Below are 16,905 nucleotides of genomic sequence, written 5' to 3' on the forward strand. Positions count from 1 at the left end.
AATTATTTCACAGCAAATGAGGCTTCACTAGACAAGCATTATTTATTCATTTATTCACATACCCCAAAGGCCATACCCTGGGGGACACCAGTTGATACGTGACAAAAGGACGAGGAATGGTTGTTCACGAAAGTGGACTGGACGCGGTCAGTTAAGAACATATTAATCCAGGAGAGAACATGTGCATCAAGGCCTAGTTGTGAGAGTTTAACCATTAATCTAGCGTGCGGTACAGAATCAAAGGCTTTAGCAAAGTCCAGGAACACGGCATCTGTTTGAGTAGAACTGTCCATATTTGAGTGGAGGTCGTGGATAAAACCAGCTATATAGTTGTGAGAAATTTTTACGGAAGCCATGCTGGCAGGGGGAAAAGTAAGCATTTGACTCTAGGAAGTTGATTACCTGCGAATATATAATGTGTTCCATGATTTTGCAGGGGACGCGGGTAATGGAGATTGGTCTATAGTTCAACGGTGAATGAGTGACACCACTTTTATGCACTGGTATTATCATTCCCCGACGCCAGTCTTCTGGCAGAACTGAACTATTAAGTAGGAAGGGAGTTGCCTCAGGAGAGAAGCCGCCGTTATTTCGAACAGAGACTGTTCTTTTTCTGGGCACCGTCCTCATCATTGGCATGGTATATAAAGGGTTAGGTGTGACGTGTTAAAAGGTTCATGCGAATTGTCCCTTTAAATCATGCCAATGATGAGGACGGTGCCCAGAAGAAGAACAGTCTCAGTTCGAAATATCGGCGGCTTCTGTCCTGAGGCAACTCCCTTCCTACATCTCTACCGGTTCGCTGGATTTCTACCCATTATGAACTATTAAGTGATTGTTGGAATATTGCAGCAAGAAATCTGATCGAGTGAGCCTTTGTGTTTTTAAGAATTTTGCTGTTTATTCCATCGAAACCAGCAGAGGAGGAAAACTTGATGGAAGAGATAATCTTTTCAATGCCAGCAGGAGATATCGCTATCGGTGACATGCTATTGAAGATGGATGTGGGAGGCGCGGCAGGGGGAGTTGTGTCTTCGTTGGTGAACACGCTTGCAAATGCGTTATTGAAGATAAGAGAACATTGGTTATCCTCTAACAAAATTACCATCACGATCTTTCAGTTGGATGTTTACCGATGAAGATTTTGGGTTTATAACTTTGTAGAATGCTTTGGGGTTGTGCTTCAAGAGGTTAACGAGGCCCTCGCTATAGAACCTGCGTTTTGAAGAAGTCACCAATGAGATGTATTTCCGGGCGCACTCTTGATATTAGCAGTGATGATGCAGACTTACAGCGCTTAGCAAGCCTGTACAGACGTGTCTTTTTACGGGCGAGCAGTTTGATTTCATGATTGTACCATGGGGCATGACAATGTGTCTTGATGATAATGGAGGGTATATAGGCTTCAGTAAGTGCATTAATCTTGGATTTGTATAAATACCAGTTTTCCTCAACTGTCCGTACTTCAAAATTAGCGAGAAAGTTAGCTAAGTAATTGGATAATTCAGAATTTATTTGGTCGTAGTTACCCTTATCGATCTTATGCGTTTGCACGAGGAACGACGGGGCACGCTGGGGACAGGTATTGTAAAGTGTAGTACTTTGTGATCACTCAAGGCGCATGGAGAAAATACAGAACCTACTATATCTGGGTCGTTAGTGAGGATTAGGTCTAGGATGTTTGGTGAGGTGGGAGTTACTCGGGTGGGTTCATGAACCACCTGATGAAGGTCAAACACATGACACAAACCAATGAAAGAACGTTCTTCACTGCCGGAGGCTGAGGTGGATCTCCAACTAATTGAGGGGTAGTTGAAATCACCAAGAAGAATAACCTTTGAATTTGGGAATTTGTGAAATATATGATGTAGTGATTTGTGTAATTCTGGGATGAATGCATTGCTTGAGGGAGGTCGATAGCATGCACCAACTACTAATCTACACGTGACGCAGTCAATCAATACCCACGTTACTTCGATAGGAAGTGTACAATGAACAGCATATGATTTAAAACAGTTTTTAACGGCGAGCCAAACACCACCTTCTCGTCTATTTACGCGATCACAGCGATAGAAGGTAAAGCCAGGACACTCTGGTAACAGCTCACTGTCTCTTATATCTGGCGGTAACCAAGTTTCAGTAAGTGCAACAGGGTCACATTCACACGATTGCAACAAACTACACAAATCCTTACGCTTTGGAATCAAACTGCGGACGTTACAAAAAAAAAAAACAACAACAACAGATAAAGCATGTGCGGTAGTACAGTGGTGGGAAACAGAACAGATCAGCTATGGTGTACGTTCAACAACCTGTTTTAAACATTGTTTTAAAGCAACCTGTTTTAAAGCATTAAAAGTGAAGATTTAGTACACATGCACGACACAATTGCTCTGCACCTCCGTTCTCATCAAACAAGTAGCTCAAGGTAAAAGTCGGAAGCACAATCGTGCCGTAAAGGTTACGGCAAAATCGGAAGTAGTTGGCGCCTTCAGTAACCTAACTACTGTAGCTAACTACTTAAAATAGTAGTTTAACTAGTAGTTGCCACTACATTTCTGCAAGTAGTTGATAACTACTTTTTAACTACAATCAGGTAGTTTAACTAGTAGTTTAACTACATGTAGTTAACTACTGGCCATCACTGCCGATTTGCAAGTGTCACTGTGTCACAATTGTGTTGCGTTGCGTTGCGTTGTGTTGCAAGTGTCACAAGTACACTTTGTCTACTGTATTTTACATGTCTTGAAGGAGCTGAGGGGCTGGATGGATGGATGGATTGTAGTGGCACACCTGGTGGGCCCCTTTGCAACGAGGGTCCAGCACATTGCACCTGTAGACATGGTTGTCGTGCACCAGGCCTTCTTTCTTTTCTTTTCTTTTTTGTGCACTGCAATTTTATCGTAGTTGCCCTCTGAGGTGTTTCCCCAGATTAGACAACAATAGTACAGCTTGGGGTAAGCTAAGGATTTCAACTGCGTTGGTTTAGAATCCAGAGCCCTTCTTTACTATGTGCAGTACGCTGCATATTATAAGGAAAACAAATAGAAGAAAACTTGTACCTGATCCCTGCCTTGTATTTCCAACATTTGGTTCCACATCTTGTCCAAGGATGTCATGAACTACATTGGTGCACACTGCTGTGACAATTAAAATGTTACACCTAGATGCGGAATACACATCTTCATTTTACGTACTGTAGATGTTGCTTACTGCAATGGCATGGCTGCATTCTGAACAACACTCGGAATTGTACAGTATATCTTTTGATTTAGTGCGTAAACTTCAATTTTTTTAATCCTTATTTTTTTTTGTTGCGTAACTGGTCTCCTAACATCTGCATGCCACAACGTAATTCTCACAAGGAGAGTAATCACTGTATAAATTACACAGACACTAACCTCGTCACGTCCAGATGCAACAGTCTTGGAAGATAGATTCAAGGAAAGCACTGCGGACTGCTGTAGGCGGAGGTTCTTTGTACTCAAACTGAGGGGTCGGTCTTATAGTCTGCATTCTTCAAATACGATTGGCAAAATCCGCTGCCAACCATACCTGCCGCTGCGGTTGAACGCGCAGTATCGTACGGAAGTCGAGAAATCTCGCTTTGACGACACAACCGAGGCATGTCAAATGAAGTCTGTGTACCTCGATATATTGGTCGTTGTTCCAAAAGATATAAATAAAGAAAACTTGGAAATACACACACTACACTAACGCTGTGAAACAGCGCGCTGGATCCCGAAAGTCATAGTAGCTCGTAGCTAGTTCTTGTTTCCACGGGAGTCGCTAACTGGATTATCGCAGTTATAAAACAGGTCGCAGATTTCGAAGTATATACATACTTTTTATTTTCAGACATTGTGACAACAGTATATCGGTGTAAAAATGTTGGTTCTTGCTGAAAGTTGCTGTTGTAGTGCTCGATCACGTGACAACATTCTGCGCGCTGATTGCATGGGCGATTGACGTCATCCCAGTGGGATGACCAGATGAGTTTTCTAGTTTTCTATATATGCGTACGTTTTCTTGGTTTGACGCTAGGTGTGCCAGCGTCAGCGTGAACCGCGATGTTCAAAATTCGAGTTTACGAAAACTACGAGGTGTTGAAACATGCATTTTCGTATGTGAAGTTGCTTTTGTGTATTCTATCGGTGGCCACTGCGGAAAAGTCTCTCCAGCTTCTGGTCAGAGACCCTTTAATACCTTAGTTACACTAGCTTTCTCAACCACGGTTGAGTCGACTGCAGTCGAATGGCTCAACCACGGTTGAGTGAACTGAGCAACGAAATCAGTTACACGGGCTCAGTGGCGAACCAAGACCTCCAAGATAGGGGGGCTCGATCGCCGCTGATCCTGGGCGCGACAACATACACATACTCGCGCACGCCGCAAAATGCGGTTAAAAAAAAAAAACAGAACGAAAATAATTGATTTGGACGTGCACAATACGATTACATGTATAGGCTGTCATGTCCAATGAGGTGGTGTCACGAGATTGGAAGGATTTTGAAAAGCTCATACTTTGAAAACCATTCAAGAGTGCTGCTTAGACGCCATGAACTGTAAGAACTTTCGCGATCGTCACACTGTCACCCCCCCCCCCCCCCATATATATATTATTTTCTCCTCGGATTTGCACGATTTCCGTGGGTCGGTCCGTGGCAGGTAGGGGGGGCTCGAGCCCCCCCTAGCCCCCCCGTGGCTACGCCACTGCACGGGCTTCTGCAGGCTCAGTTGAGAGTACTTGGCCTTCGGGAGAGGAAAACGGAGGAAAATGCGTAGCGCTAGCAGCGTCGCCTGATGAGCAAACAGAGAACCCCCAGAACACATAACAATTTTAAGTATTACGTCGTCAGAAAAAGATAACGCTTTGGACGCTTTCCAGAGGTGTATAATGCCCCAAGAATGTGTGTTACTGTGTATTGGAGGGATTTCGTACGCAACTCGACATTTTTACTACTGTTTCGCATTTCCAAATTTACATTTCAGCCGTATCGCGAAATATGTTCACAACACTAATTCGCACGAACGCTTCTGCTGTACTTCTGCTCTTTCGTGCGTCGCCGTGCATTTTTCTTATCCGCGTTATTTAATCTTTTATTTTGTTGTACATGTCATTGTCCTTGTTGAGTTCTACATATTTCGTGTAAATATTTCTTGTGCTGCCGTGTCTGTACTGTGCGTGTACGCTCTGTTGGACAAGCGATGTGTTTGAGCAAACTGAAGAACGACGTGGTGCGAGAGAGGGTCAGGAATGTTTTTCTGTACCTCCCCTACTTCTAGTCTCGAGTGAGGAAACAGAGTGTGAGCTGGATGCTGTGCGCGCGCGATACATAAGCGACGAAAGCGGAAACCAGCACGGCAACAGGTACAAATTCTGACAGCAACAGCCCTGCGATTGTGCACAAGGGAGAAGCAACTGCGCAGCTATCGACGGCCAGCGTCTTGGTCGGAAACCACACTGCCCAACCTCGCTGACGAGTTCTTTAAACCGAAACGGGACTATCGCGTCACCTGTGCAACGTTCAGCTACATGGTGGGCGTTTGCCAGAGCATAGCTAGGCGAGACACGGACATGAGGCAGGCTGTGCCTTTGCAAAGAGTGGCAGGTGCCCTTTATCGCCTATTAGCATCTGCAGAACAGCCTTTTTGGTGTTAGCAGGCATTTTGTAAATCATGTGTACTGGGAGTTTTTACTTAGTGATTGTACAAACTACAATCCCAGTTTGTGAAGCTCACAACACCAGCAGAGCCACCTACGTCGGTTTGACGGAGTAACAGGACTCTCTCAAGATTCTGGACATATGCCACATTGAGATGTGCTCTCAAAGAACAAAGGCTCAGACTATTACAACTACAAGGGCTGGTACATAGAGACAATGCAAGGGTTCACCGTGGGTCTAGTCATCCTATGTGACCAAGCGTTTCCTTTGCAGCCGTATATGATGAAGCTATACTCTGACGGCAATTTAATGCTTGACTGTCAGATGCAAGACACGTGGTTGAAAATGCCTTTGGGAGAGTGAAAGCACAACTCTGCATCTTTCTAAAGGGGATTGAATGCGACATCAATAACTGTGACATGATAATCATGATAGAAGTTGCATTCTACATAAGATGTGCAAAGGCATGAATGACAGTGCAGGACTGAATGCAGGACTACCGCCATCGTGTCAGGGAAATGCAGGATGCCATCGCATTGCACATTTATGGAGCAACGCCTTCACTAAATCGATATCTAGCGCATCACCCCCACACCAAAAAGGGCCTCGAAAAGAGCAACACAATTGTATTCACCAAAGGACATCTCAGCATTAAACAAACCCTGCTTAAACGCTAAGCATTTGCTTCTGAAGTAAATTATTAAAATGCCCATAAACCAGTTAGATTGATTAGTATAGCAAAACGGTGCAGTATTGAAAATTTTTGCCGTAGCAAATAATAATGATTTTAAATGAGAGATGCTGAAAGCGCCCATCATGCTTCAATAACATTGACGATTCCTCTCCCTCGTCAGGAAAAGCCACCCTAGCTCTACGAGTTGGGAGATTGTGTACGTGTACTTGTTAAAGTTGCAGCCAAGGGCAACTGTGTGTCCTGTTGTATGAGGTTCGGTCATGTCCGTTGCACTTAGCTGCAACTTTAGCAAGCAAAAACTGTCCATCATAAGAAACAAATGTCCACATTATCAAATACAAAAAAAAAAAAGAAGAACGTAACACCAATGACATTTTACAGTCTATGTTTATTTGAACTCTTATTTCATTTACTGGACACATCCATCAGGTGGACCCTGTTTGTTTTTTGGTTGTTTGTTTTGCATGGTTTTTCTTCTTTGCCTCTTCATCATCTTGAGGTTGGTTTTTCTACTGTTTTCTATTCACGAGTTCTGCAGTAGCTGACCCGAACACCTCCATATTTTTTAAAATCTCAGTCAATCAAACAACGTTTTACAATACTATGACAGCATATTTATTGCGGGCAAGTACATTTCTCTAAAGTAGATAATTTTACTGTCATGTTTCCTTATATGTAGATTTTATAACTATGGTAATATGCCTATGTTTTCTTGTGTGTGTTTTTTTTTTTTTCACCAATGACCCTTTTTCAGCTTAAGTAACAAAAGCCGAAAATCACTGGCATAATACATTACACATATACATTTAATGAGGCTTTGCAAGGACAATGCACTGTTATAAAGCTAAAAAACAAACTACGTATGAAAGATTTCGCTGTTATGAAAAAAAGAAAATTATTGTGGTGGCGATGATTGAAAAATAAGTCTGCATCGAATGAAACATTTCTTTGAAGGAGGAAACATTTCCTTGAGTTTGAGGAACACACAATATGAACTGAAGGAAATGTTAGCTCTTTCCACAGTGCACCATCTCGCTTGCACCATTTTAATTTGCTTATCGAAGCATTTCTTGTTGCATTCTATTAACTCCTTCCTGCAGCCTCAGTACATTTCTTTGAAACCTTCGTTCCTTTTTTCAGCTTTTGTAGCTCTCATTTCCACAGCTTTTTAGAGCTCTAGACCTGCATCATCACAGTCTGGTTTTTGGGCTACTTTCTCTGTGAGGTCTGTGCAGGTTCCGAACTTGTCTCTTGTTGCTCAGTTGTTTGTTCTTCAGGCTGGGATGCTGCAACAATGGTTTTCATCTGACTGTTCGTGCACAATTGGAACCTTGAAGATACACAAGAATGTGTGAAGCATGCAGTGAGACGACATATTACTGAGGAAGATGCCTCGATGTTTCCTCTGTGCACACAGTTTTTTGTTTTTGTTTTGTCACTCCTTCGAAGTTTATCGGGACTACTTCCAACATAGCATGCTTATAGTGCATCACATACACATACACAGGGGATAAATAGCATGCATAACAAATGACATACAATACACACAAGCTACTGTTATTGTCTTTTCTTGTTGCACATAAACCTCCTGACTATAAATCCCCATCCGCTAGTTGCCTTGCTATGCTTAGTAGTAATATGCATATGATTACATGCAGCATTGCCAGCACTGGCACTGATTTCCAGCTTAGTAAATGCTCATCCATATTTATCATTTTAGTGACTTCAACACTGTTGCGCTTTTATTTTTTACCACTTAATAATGCCTTTACAAACTATTACATGTTTTAAGCACATGCTTGGTTCACAAGAGTTCAGAACAAGCAGTGATATACTAACTGCAACACATATTCCAGCGAAGAGGACGTACACACCCCATTTCCATAGCCACACATCATATCAGCACACAGATTCAGATTGCAGCTGTGGTTATGCTCACCAATCATGACATCACTGTTTCTGAAGTAGTCGTTTTGTAGCAGTGCGAGACCGTGCAGTGTGGCTGTAGTTTTCATAGGTGAAGCTGGAAATTCAAGTATGACATGTCATCAGTTGTACCAAATAGTATGAAACATCGAAAAGGACACCAAACAGCATGTACATAATACGCGCTCGCAGGAATGCGACGAAAACGCCACTGATCGCATGGAATCATCTACCAGCATGTTGTGGTAGCTGGATAAAATAGGCGTAAGTATCTATGACATACACAACAAAGCAAGCAGAAACAAGAAATGAACTAACTGAGTTTCCTACCTCTATTCCATCGTCAGGTTTTCTATTTTAACCCGCACTTGCTTCCCGACGAAAACCGCAGTAGCTGTCTCGACGCGGTCGTATTCGGCGGCGTTTCTTTTCTGGCCTCTTTGGTCCCCGATACGGCTACACTGTCTTCCCAGGCGTTTATCAAGCGCATCGTCATGGCATCTGACCAAACGAAGTGTGTTTTACTGCACGGCAGCTCACTTATTGCTTCCGACGACACTACAGTAGCTGAAGTAGAGTCCGCCATCTTGCTTTTCAGTTGACCCGACTGTGGTTGAGGAGCTCGGTCGAAACTCAACCGTGGTTGTGCAGTCAACCACGGTTGGCGCTGCAGTGTAACACCAGGCGCCCACAGCTCCCCATAGAGCCCATAGTTTGAGATAATTCAGGCAACACTGGACATACGACCAATGAAAATGCGTCGTGATGCCTAGCAGCCAACCAATCAGCAACCTCTCAGTTTGGCTCGGCTTTCGGCCGGCCCTGGCTGCCATTGACTTCTACTGGTTTTCATACCTGGCGCCTGTTATTCCAAATTAACTAAGACATTTTGATAGGCGAAATACATATTTATTGATGCAACGTATAAACTCAAATGTTTGACTCATATATTCACCGTGCGTACAGGACGTTTCGTTCCTTGAATAGACAGCAACCAAACCAAGTTCGAACTTGCAAAGCACACATACAGTCTACTTCTGGAGGCGAGCGAAGTCCACGAGTGCGTGCGTTTCACAGATGAGCATCTTCTCATTCTGGTGATGCACCGTAGGTCACACAGTCACGGGAAATACTTTTGTCGTTACGAACACCCTCTTCTTAGTCACTGTATTTGAAAATGCGACAGCGCTCGAAAGTGTTCCTCAGGCGTCAGCTCACCAAGCATTCCAGTTCCGACCCGGCAAGAATGTCCGTAGGTTGACACTTTATCGGAGATCAGTACATGGCCAGAGTCATTATAGCTCACGAACAAACCCGCGCGTACACTTCCTCTTTGGTCGTTGTGGTCAACCGACATCGGCGAGCCGCGGAGACGCAGCGACATTGCTTGGAGCTGCCCGCCTGGCCGACTGCCCAGACTGCCCGCGAAAAGTGAGCTGTCAGATATTTCGAAACTTTATCAACCAATCCCGGAGCGCGCATCCTCCTTTGGCCAATGGGCATCCGTCACGATGCCTGACGATGTAATACCACGTGACTGTGACGTGATTTTATTTTTCTACTGCCGCAAATGCGGGGAACTGTGGAGGCCTGTGTAACACTCTCAACCACGGTTGAGTTCAACCGTGGTCGACTCAACCGTGGTTGAGAGCGCTAGTACAGTGCCCTAGAAGAGTATAGTGGAAAGAGCGGAACCGGTTTCAGCCCGATAGCTGAGGAAGGACGAGCGGACGGCCACTGCTGGATCTCCTGGCGCTGCTGTCGAATTCCCGAGGAGAAACTGTGAAGCGCCTATGTCCGCTGCAGCGTTTTTGCTGTTTTTGCGTGATGCTTTGGTGACTCCGAAAGAAGGCGATGTGTGACGCATCAAAATAGTGAAGCTTCCTGTAAATTTTGCCGGTATTTGAGTGTGCTAGTCCTCGATGGAGAAGAAGAAAAAGAAGTTAGAGACACATTGCTTCGCGCCCCGTTGCAAGACTGGCTACCCGGGCAGCTTTCTGTCTAGCTTAAAACAGCTGTGGGCTTAAGGGTCACCATTGCCAGCACGCTATCCTTGATGGACTACTTAACAAGGCACGTCGGGTATAAGTTCACCGTGACATCACGAAGTCAAGATCCGCTTGACAACGTTTTTGGCATCGTGAGGCAATCTTCAGGCTGTCACATCCAACTTCACAACAGTTTTTGATAACTGTTTCTTGCCTTAGCTTTTATAGTATGGCAAAATCTGTTGCAAATGGAAATGCGGAGCCTGTTGTGTTAGATGCTCTGCTCAGTACAAACGGCATAGAGGAATACAAATGCGTAAAGCAGACTCTGATAGACAAGTTCATTGGAGATGGTGACCTCAGCAGCGCCGAGCTTGTAATTGAAAAGTCAACAGACCATGTCGCATATCCTCAAGAAGCGACCAGAGACTAATTTTTTATATAGCTGGCTATGTCGCCACAAAATTCCTGTCTAAATCAAGGTGTGACATGTGTAGAAAGTTGTTGCTTAGCGACAAGAATGATGTACAGAACCTGCAGGCAGCTCAGCTGACTCAGCCGAAAGATAAGGGGGGCCTGTTGTATCCATCAGGCTTTATGCTTAGGTTCGTGGAAAATTTGGAAAACGTGTTTACCAGCTGCTTCAGAACGCAGGAACTTCACCATGAACGCATTATGGACGTCATTGCACTTCTTCATAGAACTCGACAGGATGCCATTGGTTGCACTGAATATAGCAAGCAACTGAGTGCTGAAATTATGGCATTTTATGTCACCACTAGGCTTCATTTTTTTGTTAAGTCGCTGAATCGAGCCAAAGCACAGAAACGCGACTGTGCAAAATATCTGAAGCTCAGTCGCTGCACATAACTTGTCATTTTTACCTGCCAGTAATTAATTTTGTACTTCACATTATGTGCATCCAATGTTGCATTTAATTGCAGTTTCATTGTTTTTTATATATTCATACTCTGTGGTCGTTATAATCTTGTGTCTTGTACTTATCAGCCAACTTTACATCGTCATAGCCTGCGATCGTTCCATACCTGAAAGCATAAACCTGTCTCCCTCATTGCGTGTGCTTCCTGTTTTATGTGGCATATGCCGGTAGACTGTGTCGTTTAGTAAAAGTTTTTGAAAGAAGTAACAAGGAATAATTCACAGAGAGACACGCACACACAAATAACAATCCTAGGAAGTGCGATAACCCAATACGCCGGCGCCAGTTTCTGCTCGGGGTAACTACGCCAGCGCCCCACAGCGGCATCCGCCTCAAGAGCCTCACAGAGGGAGCCGTCGCATTTTCCACTACAATCTTCTAGGGCACTGTAGCGCTAGTGTAACTAGGGTATAAATCAGCCTCAGCCAATCATGATCGAGAAAGGTCACGTGGGGGACCGGAGCCAATGGAAAGTAAATAGCCGGCATTTGGCGGGAAATGCCAGCGGCGACACTATTTTCGCGGCGGCGAAACCCGCTCACTGTGCCTCCTCTGGCGGCGTCTCGAACAGTTTGAAATTAACCGCTGCAACGGCGCAACCAGGCTCCGACAGCTCCCCATAGAGTCCATAGTTTGAGATAATTCACACAACACTGGGCACACGACCAATGAAATTGCGACGTGGTGGATATTATGCACAACCAGTCGGCCAATCAGGAGCCTCCATGTCTGGCTGGCTTTTCGGTTGGTCCTGGCTACCATCTACTTCTACTGGATTTCAGGCCTCCCGCCGTTACTCGGTATTCAAAATAACTAAAGCGAGTTTGGGGTAAAATAAAAATGTATTTGATACAAAACACTAATTCAAAGATCTGATACATGGGTGCACTGTGCGTACAAAGCCCACTGACAAACTGGGACAAAGTTCGAACATGAAGCAGAACGAGCACACCGTTCAACTTCTAATACCGAGCCAGTCTCATGAGTGCGTACCATTTCATGATGAGCATCTTCTTTCGCTGCCTGCGGTGCATCCATTATAGCGCAGCGAAAAACGCTTGTGTGGCACGTAATCCTGTCTTTGTTGACAGTCCTCGAAATCCAACGGCGCCCGAACTTGTTCTTCACGCTCGAACTCATGAAGCATTCCGGTACCGCAGTTGACAAATTGTTCGTGGGATAATAGTTGTGTCCAGAAACAGCACAACACGCGTAGACTTACAATGACGCACGAATAAACCCGCGAATATATTTCTGCAAACTGTTCTGTCGATTGACACCACCGAACACAGGAGGACGACATGCCGACCATGCTATTTCGAAACTACGCTGAAACGGCCGAGACGCTGTACGCACATGCGCGCGTACAAAATGCGATTTCAAAACGTTCTCGACCAATCGGAGCGCGCGCACAGTCTAGGCCAATGGGCTTGCACATGGTGTATGGGCTTCAGTGGTACATACTCTACAGCCGCGTCCGCGGGAACCTGAGGAGGACTGGCAGGGCCTCCATAGCTCCCCGCCTTCGCGGCAGTAGAAAAAGAAAACACGTCATAGTCACGTGGTATTACATCGTCAGGCATCATGACGGATGCCCATTGGCCGAAGGAGGTTGCGCGCTCCGGGATTGGTTGACAAAGTTTCGAAATATCTGACAGCTCACTTTTCGCGGGCAGTCGGCCAGGCGGGCAGCTCCAAGCAAGGTGGCTGCGTCTCCGCGGCTCGCCGATGTCGGTTGACCACAACGACCAAAGAGGAAGTGTATTCGCGGGTTTGTTCGTGAGTTATAGTGACTATGTCCATGTACTGATCTCCGATAAAGTATCAAGCTACGGACATTCTAGCCAAATCGGAACTGGAATATGCTTGGTAAGCTGACGCGATGAGGAACACTTTCGAGCGCTGTCGCATTTTCAAATACAGTGACTAAGAAGAGAGGGTTCGTAACGACACAAGTATGTCCCGTGACTGTGTGACCTTCGGTGCATCGCCAGTATGAGAAGAAGATGCTCATCTGTGAAACGCACGTACTCGTGGACTTCGCTCGTCTCCAGAAGTAGACTGTGTGTGTGCTTTGCAAGTTCGAACTTGATTTGGTCAGGCGCCCACAGCTCCCCATAGAGCCCATAGTTTGAGATAATTCAGGCAACACTGGACATACGACCAATGAAAATGCGTCGTGATGCCTAGCAGCCAACCAATCAGCAACCTCTCAGTTTGGCTCGGCTTTCGGCCGGCCCTGGCTGCCATTGACTTCTACTGGTTTTCATACCTGACGCCCCCCAGCAAACCATCAATATCCCACAGACCTCCCAAATTGGTCTCACACGTCACAGATGTCACGCGTATCCTCACAACGTCCGCTGTATATCCACCATGAGACGTCACAAATATCCCCCAGTGAATATTCTGTGGATATACTACGAATATCACAACAATGACATTTCTTTACCTTACAAGGATGTAAGGTGTACTTAATGTACATAATACTTGTGTGACTTCCCCCGTCTGGACGCCTAAGCCTAAGTTTTTTTTATTGCGTGTTAGCGCCGCGAAGCAACTGTGGCTACGAGCGGCGTACAGATGTGGACAGACGGAGAGAGGACAGCAGGACCTAAGCCTAAGTGAAGATGTGCATTGTTTCGCGGACTATTTTTGACCAAAAGCTGTTGGCAGCGCATAAATGCGCAGAGAAACATTTAGCAACATTACATCTTCCACAACTATTGATACAAATGCTTGAAACACGCGTTTCATGCGCATAATGTAACTGGATACTAGTAAACGAAGTTAAGATTTGCACGAACAGATGGCGTCCCGCTTGATTTTCCGTATCGGTGGGCCGTTCTCGGTGACTCTTCGTCAGCAAACTAAAACTGCGGACAAGCGCTTTACGAATCATTCCCACCGACTCGTGAGTCGTATCTGTTTTTCCGAGATCGTATCGATTGGCGTGTTATCATAGTGGGAACTAAAACTCCCTATTGTCAACCTTTATCACGAGCGGAAAAGTCGCTGCGTCTTTACTCAACATACTGCGCACCCAATTTGTTGAAGGCCTGTTTGATGTGGTACTTATCTCACTTTTTCCTCGTAATAATAATATTTATTTGATACCCTCATAGCCATAATTTTTGTAATCATATTTGTAACGACTCATCACGTATCGCACCATAGTCAATAAACAAAAGAGAGAAAAAAAAACATATTTTACCTTTTCTGCGGGAACTATAATGATCGGTCACGTATGTTGAGGGATATAACAAGAATGAAGTTTCCAACTAGCGCGAGCCGAAGCGTAACGACGTCTGCCTCATCGCCATCGACATTCCCCAACCGCCGTTTCAAACAAGCGAGGCGTGTCGTCGTAGCGGTTCTGTAGGATATGGCATGTTACACGGAAGGGTCTTTGGAACTTCAGCATCCTGCGTATTTTGTACTGGAATCTCGGGAGCATCGAGGCAGTACTGGCCAGTACTCCGAACAACTACGTTGTGCATAACAACGATTGCCGTGGTGTGCGAGAGCTAGCGTTCCTTTGTTCTCCGGCTTTGGAGTTAAGGTGGGTTCTTTCTTCCTTTTGCCTCACTTAAGATTTGTGCGTTGTTGTTTTTTCAACAATCACATGTGGTAGAGGTGTGGAGCAATGACAGCTTTGTATCTGAGTAAACAGTATAGTTTGCTTTACCTGCGAAGTGTGGTGCGTATCACTGACGAACTCATGCGAACGGTGGAACTGTGTGAGATTGTGTGTGTACAGGTACAAAGTGCAAGTGCATTTCTTCACATCTCTTTGATTCATCTACTATTTTATAGGTCCCTGTGATATCTTGCATTGGGGATGATGAAAGCAATGGTGAAGCAATTCTATGAACTATGCGAAGCCTGCTAGTCGATAATCTCGGCTCAGCTACAGTTGTCTTTCATATAAAGGATAGCAGTTATGTTTTCACGTTTGACTGCACTGTTTTTCAAAGTTCCTTGTTTTTTGCATGACTGCTAATCTTGCTTGAATGTCACATGGACGCGATGTGACTCGAGATTAATAAAACATGACTGCTTTTACAGTATCCACACACACCCATGGATAGCCTCACACATGTGTAAAGTTCCTGGTGTCTCTACAACACTGAAGAGCCAGGCATAAACCAGAAGAAGTCGCTTGGGTCTACCAGTGATTAGGATGCTTCAGCATGTAACCATCTATACTCCGAAAGAAACTGCGGTAAGTCAGTGTCTTGCATTTGTTCCCACTTTTTGCAGAGTGTCTGTTCTTTACGCCTATTTATGGCAGTGTTTGAGCTGCTATCCCAATAGATGGAATTAACTATGTTATTGGTTATCTTTCAGGGATGACGGTTCCGAAGTGGCGTAGCAATCACGTGATTATTATTATTATTATGACCATTATCGTCTTATTATGCGTCTTATCAGTGTCACCCTATATTGTTAATAGTTAGCCTATTTATGTTGAAATATCATATTTTGTACCATTAGAAACAGCGTTTTTTGCAGTGCATGTAACATTAGTGTACTTGGTTTGTGTTCAATAAACAAGAGTTCGTTGACACGATGTTCTCTGTTGCAGAGTAGTATTTTCCGTAGAATAAGTAAAAATTGCAAAAAAAGCAACAAAATACAATAATAATAACACGTCCTGTATATGTCCTCTATATGTCCAAATATCCCTGAGAGACATTCCTGGAACCTTCCCTGGATCAGCAAATGCGGAAGAAATACGGGTCCTCTGTCTGTCCCAGAGACGTCAACGGGCTATTCAGCCTAGTCCCTGGGATATCCCAAAATCCCAAGTGGGACATCGTGTGGACGTTTCTGAGACATATATGGTTTACTGGGCCGTTATTCCAAAATAACTAAGACATTTTTGATAGGCGAAATACATATTTATTGATGCAACGTATAAACTCAAATGTTTGACTCATATATTCACCGTGCGTACAGGACGTTTCGTTCCTTGAATAGACAGCAACCAAACCAAGTTCGAACTTGCAAAGCACACATACAGCCTACTTCTGGAGGTGAGCGAAGTCCACGAGTGCGTGCGTTTCACACATGAGCATCTTCTTCTCATTCTGGCGATGCACCGTAGGTCACACAGTCACGGGAAATACTTTTGTCGTTACGAACACTCTCTTCTTAGTCACTGTATTTGAAAATGCGACAGCGCTCGAAAGTGTTCCTCAGGCGTCAGCTCACCAAGCATTCCAGTTCCGACCCGGCAAGAATGTCCGTAGGTTGACACTTTATCGGAGATCAGTACATGGCCAGAGTCTCACGAACGGCCACTATAGCTCACGAACAAACCCGCGCGTACACTTCCTCTTTGGTCGTTGTGGTCAACCCACATCGGCGAGCCGCTGAGACGCAGCAACCTTGCTTGGAGCTGCCCGCCTGGCCGACTGCCCCAGACTGCCCGCGAAAAGTGAGCTGTCAGATATTTCGAAACTTTTTCAACCAATCCCGGAGCGCGCATCCTCCTTTGGCCAATGGGCATCCGTCATGATGCCTGACGATGTAATACCACGTGACTGTGACGTTTTATTTTTTACTGCCGCAAATGCGGGGAGCTGTGGAGGCCTGGTTTGGTTGCAGTTTATTCAACGAACGAAACGTCCTGTACGCACGGTGAATATATGAGTCCATTTGAGTCTATACGTTGCATCAATAAAT

At 44.8% G+C, this 16,905-nt stretch overlaps 2 long non-coding RNA genes across 3 annotated transcripts; one reads left to right on the forward strand and one right to left on the reverse strand.

Moving 5' to 3' along the window:
* Positions 1–7,552: 7,552 nt before the first annotated feature.
* LOC135376956 (uncharacterized) lies at positions 7,553–8,961 on the reverse strand. Of its 2 annotated transcripts, none has more exons than XR_010417927.1 (3): positions 8,617–8,961; positions 8,300–8,383; positions 7,553–7,646 (listed from the first exon to the last, which is right to left on the reverse strand). It is a non-coding gene; the product is annotated as an uncharacterized LOC135376956 (long non-coding RNA). The 2 variants fall into 2 exon arrangements; XR_010417926.1 differs by lacking the exon at positions 7,553–7,646 and adding an exon at positions 7,665–7,690.
* Positions 8,962–14,521: 5,560 nt separating this feature from the next.
* Positions 14,522–15,785, forward strand: LOC135376957 (uncharacterized). The gene is made up of 2 exons (XR_010417928.1): positions 14,522–15,439; positions 15,565–15,785. It is a non-coding gene; the product is annotated as an uncharacterized LOC135376957 (long non-coding RNA).
* The last annotated feature ends 1,120 nt before the right edge of the window (positions 15,786–16,905 follow it).

Source organism: Ornithodoros turicata, unplaced genomic scaffold, assembly GCF_037126465.1.
Source record: "Ornithodoros turicata isolate Travis unplaced genomic scaffold, ASM3712646v1 ctg00001413.1, whole genome shotgun sequence".
Classification (NCBI taxonomy): domain Eukaryota; kingdom Metazoa; phylum Arthropoda; class Arachnida; order Ixodida; family Argasidae; genus Ornithodoros; species Ornithodoros turicata.